The sequence below is a fragment of the Phodopus roborovskii genome, unplaced genomic scaffold, assembly GCF_943737965.1.
Source record: "Phodopus roborovskii unplaced genomic scaffold, PHOROB, whole genome shotgun sequence".
NCBI classification, from domain to species: Eukaryota; Metazoa; Chordata; class Mammalia; order Rodentia; family Cricetidae; genus Phodopus; species Phodopus roborovskii.
Window position 1 is genome coordinate 23,636,763 of NW_026126469.1, and position 8,214 is coordinate 23,644,976.

An 8,214-nucleotide genomic window follows, 5' to 3' on the forward strand; every position below is an offset into this window, starting at 1 on the left:
TCAGTTATATCTTCCCAGCCAAATTACTCAGACTGTTTGGGATAAACTCCTCATGTTTGAGGCAGTGCCCAAAGCATTCTTTATGCATCGTTATCCTTATGAAACTCATAGTTCATTATGGGGAGGAGATGTTCTGAAGGGATCTGTTAAATCCTTGGGTAAGTTTCCCATAGGGGCCTGGTTTTCAACATACCCCTCTGCTAGTGAGATGGGCCATCATGAGCGTCTGTGTTGTGACAGAATGCTTATGCATGTTGTGAATAAACACACTTGTGTACGCATGTGCGCTGTCACAGCAATGAGTAGCATCCAATAAATACTGGGTTAAGAGCATGCCGGCGCCTTCCTAACAGCTGGCACAGCTGAAAACCTCGCCTGCCTTATTAACACTCCACTTATCTGGAATCTACTCAGTGAGCAGAAACAACTTCATAATTCTTTATAATTTGCATTCTGCCTTAGTGTGGCTCCTCGTGTTGACCTTATCCTTTCTGTGATCCAGAAGATGGTCCTTCATTATGATGGTCCTCCCTCAGGTTGTCTCCCCCCACCCCTCCACACACACCTCGGCATTCTTACTATTCCATGACCGTGACCTCTGCAGTTAATATCACATGCAGAACCAATGATAAAGCCTGTTGCTACTACCAGGGCTGACAAAGGATCACGGCAATATCCTCCTTCCCAACCCCTTCATTCTGGAGAAAGTGACATTTCCAAAGTCCTTTCTCCTGACCATTTGTCACCTTTTCATTCTGTGGCAGATTAAAATAGAGAAGTCCAAGCCCTCTTCCAAAATGTGAGGGAAAGACACAGGCAGGCAAAAATTTGGTTGTACAAGTAAATATTTGAATCCCCTCTCAGTGTCTCTCAGAGATTAGCTCATTGTATTTGAGATTTATGTCCGTTTTCCACTTACTCTCTCTAACTTAGTCTCCCCTCTCCTGGGTGCTGGGCTGCTTTTTAACCTCTTTCTCTCTTTTGCCCCTGCATCTTTTATTCCATGCTGTGTTCCCAGCAGCTTCATTAACCACCGCTTACAGCTCAACCCATTCAGTTACCTTTATTTTCAGACCATGCGTCTTTTCTCATTGGTTGTATAGTGTGTGTATGTCAAGGGGTGGGTGAAAGGTGGGGGAATGTCTACCCCTCTCTTGCATAAACCCAATTCTTCCAGCAGAACATTATCCTCATTGTCCCTGATTGGAAAAAAATGGGGGTCTCCCTGCTCTCACGGGTCTCCTTTAAACTGTCTCCCTACCAGGCTGGGTCCCTGAACCTCTGTTGACTAGGCAGGCTGCTCACATGCAGCCAGGAACCCCTTAGCTACAGTGTCATTAAAAGTCACATCACACTTGGTTCTTCTATTTCTTTTTCCTCTCCTGGCTTGAGGAAAACAAAACTAGAAGAGGTGGGGATGGAGGAGGGAGGAGGCAGAAGTGAATTGCTTAATGGACACACTCAGTCTGAATATTTAATATGCTGATTTTATTGAATAAAAGGTGAAAAAGTGGTTCTTGTTTGTTGCTTGCCTGTCAAGCAGGCATTCTTTTCCCTGACTGGAGCTTTTTATTACTGTATAAGTTCCAGAGGGTAATTATGGCCTATATTTGAGCTGTGTTACATACACAGTTGAAATTCTCCAGCTGAACTATTTATTTATGGCCAGAGGAGATATTCACTCAGTTTCCTTGAAGGAATTTCATGGCTTTGTCTCTTGTTTCTTGACCCTTCCTCCATATGGACTGTCCAGGGGCAGCCCCTGAACCAAAGCCCCAAGTCTGGTGTTTTATGTGAACTTCCCAGATACATCTATTTAAGGTCCTAAATGTTTGAGAACTCTTGGCATGTTTTCAAAGCTGTCTTGGGAAGAATATTTTTTTACTTTATTTTAGATATTATTATCTTATGATATCTGATTTGGAATCATTTCAGAAGATAGCTTCCTGTGGGTGCAGCTTGCTTGTCTAGCAGTTCATAAAGAATAGCCCCCAGCTGAAGAGAAATTTTTGCCAATAAATATGTTCTCAGGACCTTGCCACGAGGGGAACATGGCAGGGCTCTAGGGCACAGAGTGGGGAAGAATCAAAAGTATTCTGAAGATTTTTCCTGACAAGTTCTCATAGCTAACTACAAGACCCATAATTCATGAGAAATGGAGCATACTGCTGGGTTATTAGTTCTATATTTTTCCAAGTTTCATATTATGTCTGAGAACTAGGCAGGGAGGAAAGTATATTAGAGAAAATAGTCAACATTGCTCAGGTGTGGTCTCTATGCTCATTATAGAGAGATTCAAGAGAAACAAACACAATAACAAAATATTCAAGGTAATAATTAGGGTACTTTTATATATTGACAGTGGCTATAAATATAATGCTGGAAATGTGCTCAGGAATTTGAGCTAGTGGAAAGGACGGACTAGCAGAGTGCTTAAGGGATGTCTCTGAGCAGGTGTCATATGAGCTAAGACTTAAGTGAAGAAAGCCAGTTGGTAATAGCTCACAGGGCAGGATCTTTCTGGACAAAGGAAGAGTTAAGACCAGGGCACACAAGATGGGTGTGTGTTGGGTCCACAATGAAGGCAACAGAGAGAACAAAGAAACTTGAGAGGGGAGAAGAATGAAGCCTGCAAGGTAGCTAGGACTGACCCAGGTACTTCCTGAAGGCTATGAAAGGCTTTGAGGTTTTGTTTTAATTCTAGTGTAAATTCACTGGATGTTACTGGATAGGATGGCAGTTAGAAGGCTGATTTTCCTAAGCTTAGACAGAGTCTACCGGGCAGAGCATTAGAAACAGTGTGGAAAGAAGTGTCTTAGATCCCTTACTTCCACAAGGCATGTGGATGTCCAAGCTTACTCTCCGCTATTTGACATCTTGGTTCCTCTTTGGTTTTGAAGCTGGTTTTCTAATCTCTCACTGATTCTGGGAACCACAAGATTACTTCTATCAAATTCTTTTGATCAAACAAGGTTTTGTAGCTAACAGGAGACTCGTGCTGAGAGGAGGGGGATTCTCAACTCAGCTTCAGCTTCCTGGTTTTTGGGAGGCCTGACAAAGCTTGAAAACAACCCCACTCCATCTGCTCCTCACTCACAAATCCACAAAATGTCCTGGAACCTGGCTTTGGCATTTTTAGTAGCATTACTTTTGATACTTTATGCTTCGAGTTTTTTTTCTTTCTGTGTTACTGTTGGTATTTGCTGGAAAATTAGAAAGAGCTAAATCAGGACTTATTTTAAAATTTAAGTTTCAATTTTAGGTGCATTTAGAGATCAAGGTAGTAAACTGTCAACATTTGCTTTTAACTCTGTGACATTAATCCAAGTTGTCACAGGTGAAATTTGGAGGTCTCTGTCCACACTTGCCTCACCTAGTCCAGTTGGACTAATACACTGGTATTTGAGGGAATTTTGAGATCTCCAGCTAAAGAGGATTGTGTGGGGGATAGAGATTGATGTCTCTAGATATTTTTTCCTCCATGTTATTTCTAAACAGCTTTTGTGGAGGCCTTACCTTATTCCTTCTCTAGATGACAAGTCTAAAACAATGATGGCTATTTCCTAACAAGTTTATAATGCTTTTTCATCTATTTTTACTTTTGTAAAAATTTGTCCAGATGGTGCCTGCATAATGTCTTCTTACTGTGGCCAAAATGCTCAAGGTTTAAGTGTGAAGAATTCGTTATTGCCACCTTCCTACCTCCAGATACCTCATTTTTTTCCTTGTAATTTCTCAGATATTTTTTCCTATTTTTTTATTTTTAAGCCAATAATGAACATCTCAAGGCACAATTATTTTTAAAATGAATTAACTCATTGAGTTAGACTTTTAAATACTTTTTTTTTTGAGGAGGGGGTGTTCTTCTTTTGAAATATGGTTTCCCATAACTCAGGCTGACCTTGAACTCCCTATATAGCAGAAATTATCTGTCTTATTTCTTCTTCCTCAGTGCTGGATTATATGTGCATGCCACCATGCCTGGCATTAAGCACATTTTTAAAGCTTGAGTATTTTAATCAGACATTTTCATTTAAATAAAGCTCTCATTATTTCTCTTATTACTTTCTTCTTTGCCTGTGTTGCCAATAAATATAGACTATGGTGTACAAAGAGAGCAATTTGTGAAAAATTTGGTGTTTCACATATCTTCTTTGCTAAAAGCTATGCTATTTTTATGAATTTCATAATAATAGCTAACAGAAAAATGTGGACATAATTATCCATCAGATTGGGTTTTCCATGAAGGTCATGATGTTATTCAAGACTTATGTCATGATTTAAGTAGGACCTTTCCTGTTATGTTATACTCCTTTAGCACCCCCATTATCAGGGTAGAATTTTTTATTTATTTTTTAGCCAAAGAGGATGAATTCTAAAGACATAGAAATGATATCTTGACCAGCAAGAAAACAGACTATATCAGCGGGTAGGGATGGTTAAACAAAGAAGCTTTGGCATAAGAAGGGTTCTCATTTTGTGACAGGGAATGCCTTCCAAAGGAAGGAGTTTTAAATGAGACTTCAAGGACAATAATGATTTAGTCAAGAAGAAACAGAGTGGAAGTTTCTATGCAGAAATTCTGCAGGTAAGTGTATGGTACTGTTAGCATAGGTCTTTCAAAGGCTGTTTCTTGACATGGGTTCTCTCCTAATGTAGGGAGCTGGGGTGCTGAATGATTAGTGGTCACCAAAGCTGCCTTGAGACAGTTGCTTCCTAGTTTGTTGTCAAACCAAAGAAGAGTAAAGAACATCTTCAAACAGGGAGCAGAGTAAAAGTAGTTTGTTTGTTTATTTGTTATTTATTTTATTAAGGAAAACTGAGAACTTCCAAGTGGGAAGACTTGGGCCAAGAGAGGGACATGTTGTCTGTTTCGTGGTCTTTTGTGGTGGGAACTAGATAGAAGCTGAGGTTATCTTGAGACTCACCGCTTTCTAAACACATCTCCAGCTGAACCACTAAAGGGCCCACAAGGGCCTTTGCTTGATCCTTATCCTAACAAGGGAGGCAATCTTCCACTGATTGACTATTCAGAGAATGGTCATGTTTGTCTACTCTTTCTCAACTCATTTTACTAATTTTGTAAGCTATTCATCTAGCTACTTCCTTTTCTTATTCTTGAGTTATGTGAGTAGCTTATAATCACCATGGGTTCCGGTCCTTGCATCCCTGAGAATGCTAACTCCTGTTCTACTGTGAAAGAGCCAGTAATGGAATTTATATCCAGAATGATCACTAAAGAAGAAACAGTAGGGAATCTACATTTCATATGATGTTCTACTATCCCCAAGACTATCATCATATGAAATGTAATTTCTTACAATTGCTTCCCTAAATTCCAGTCCTGAATTTCTCATTGTCCATTAAGAACTATGCTCTTGACAAAATCACATGATTATGGGATAAAGGAATGTATATAGGCAGAGCCAAGAATGGGAGAAGAGAAGGTAATTTCTTTCACCTCTCCTCACCTTAGTCTTAAAACCTGTCTGCCCCTGCCCTCTCATGCTGGCTACCTACAGCACCGTGTCCATGTTAGAAAGCTCCCACTTAAGCAAAGACATGCAACAAATACACATGTCCCCATTTCAAGTTGAAAAATTCTGAGCCATGCATATTTGGATTGATGGTCCTGGAGAGTCCCACTCGGAACTGTGAGGCCCAGTATATAGAGCAGTTGCCCGCAGGGAAATGTGATGCCTCTAGTGCTTTTCATTATGAAGACTCTAACAGTAGCATGATTCTTATTACTGTTAACCACCCCTGCCCAGGACCCCGAAAAAGCTGGTGTTGTGAAGTTTTTAAGGAAAATGGAAACCAGCAGAGAGCAACTTAAAGCACATCTGTAAATAGATAATGGACATGGCAAGGAGCCAGAACCCTGAGTTTGGAATGGAGCATGGACATAGATAAATATGTCTGAGGAAGCCTTCTTGTGACTTTTCTGGATCCCAAAGTCAGTATTACTGTGAGGTGGGAGCAGATAAAGTCAATGGCAGGGAGTTCTTGGGAGGTCAATATCTAGCCTATTTGTATGCTGGAGTCCTTCTTACTGGCATAAGTGTTGGTCATGCTGCCCAGTGGGAAGTCCAAATAGTGCCCTATGAAGGAATCTAAGCCATTGCTGGGAAATGGAATGGCAATGGGAAATGGAATGGCAGACTGTCATAGCAACTTTAGCATCAAGGCCACTGAAGGAGAATATTTTGAAGAACATGGCAAAAGCCATTGGAGAGCTCAGCATAAGTACCAGTACTACATTTAAATCTATGATATCAAAGGGCCAGGAAAGTACCTGTGCCTGAATGGATTCCATGGAGCCATCAACATTAATGACTCTCAGTGACCATAATGTTAGCATCACATTCCCTGAACTGTCATCAAGAGATGTCCTACATGGAAGGTCCTTGCCCTTCTGCCAGTTGTAACCCCGTTGTAGTAACAGACTCCATTCTCCAAAAAGTCTTTCCTGGGGGAATAATAATTAACTTTTCTAGTATACAACCTAAAAGTAGACTGGACTTCAATGGTTCAGACATCCTAGCCCTTCATCTCACTCCAACTCTTACATCTCACAGTTGTCTTGGGCTTTTAAAATGTGGAATATATGGATTATTTTCATTTCTCATGCTAATCTTGTTTTCATTGGTAAGGATAAAGGGGACAATTTCTTAATCTCTTACATGCATCTATTGTTTCCTCCATTGCTGAACTTTTCTAATGGATTAGTCTCTGGGGTGAAGCTGACCACTGCTTCTATCTTATCAAGTGAACTTTCTCAGCAGATGTAGGTATGTACACAAAGCAGGTGCATTTGTAAAGTAGCAGAGGGAATTTTAAGATAGTTGGCAGAAAAAAAAAAAAAAAAAACCTATCTTTGCTTAGGCTGGCATTTCTCCTCCTGATAGAAATCTCTAATGTCTTTTTATTTTGTTCAAGTTTTCAAAGTATTTTAAAGTAATTTCATGCATGAGTGCTGTAGTTGCCCAAATTTTACCTCTCCTTCTCCTCCTCCAACACTCTTATTTCTTTAAAAATTATTATTGTGTTTCTTTATAATGTATTGTGGAGCATGCATCTGTCACAGCTCATGTGTGGAGACCAGTTCTCTTCTTCCACTTTTATGTGGGTTCTAGGATTTGAACTCAGGTTAACCTGGAGTGGCAAGTGCTTTACTCACTGAGGCATCTCATCTGCTTAGACAGCTCTTAATTCAAAAGGTAATGCCAACTTTTTATTACAAGTAGAAGTTAGTAGAGGAGGAGGAGTTAAGGAAGGTGTGCCTCTTCCTTGGGGCCACATGCCATTCATGAACATAAAACTCAGAACGTCAACTAATGGATACTCTACCTTAAAAAGTCTTTTATTCATGCACAAATCAAAATCTATCATCTCTTTCTCTCTCTCTCTAGCTATATCTATATATCTATCATCTATCTACTATCTCTATCTCTTTATTGGTTTAGAAATAGGATCGATTTTGAATAGGGAAGGAACACTAGAATATTTGCTTGTCTGGGCTCTTTTTCTACCACTCAAGGTATCCCCCGTCTACTTTTTGTCAGAGCAGGTGTTGGATAGTTAACAGAAACTTGTGAAATACTTCACTCATTTGAGTCCTGAGCTTAGATTTATAAGGCACACACATCTGTCTATATACTGGTTTAGAAGTATCAGTTGGCTGGTTAACTTGAACATTTGTATTGATGGGGTATTGAGGTTATTTTTTGGTGGGACTAGGATGTTACTCTGATAGATCTGTATATAATAAAACAATTTAAAGCAAATCCAAATTTAGATTTTAATCAAGTTTGTAGAGTCTAGACATAATTTTGCAGAATTAACTGCTTGCTTCCACTGTCTACTTTCACTTGCCTCTTGGAGGAGCTAGGGAGAGGCTGGAGTTAAAGTGCTTGTAATTTCATTTCCTCTCATCTTTTCTCACAGCACAGAATATTCCTCTCCTTGTTAAGATTCACAAGGAGTTATTTTTCCTTTCATAACAGACACACTCCACCTCTGGTTGCTACTTTCCCCTGCTGTTCTTTCTTGTCTGTGTGTTGGCCGCAGCAGGTGGCTGTGGTTTTCTCTTGCTATGATTTCTAATTGTCATGTACACTCTCTCCAGATTTACATAACTTCATTGTAAGCAAACTAACTGCTTAGAGGAGGGCTTATTAATCAACCAACATTAACAACAACAATAAACGAACA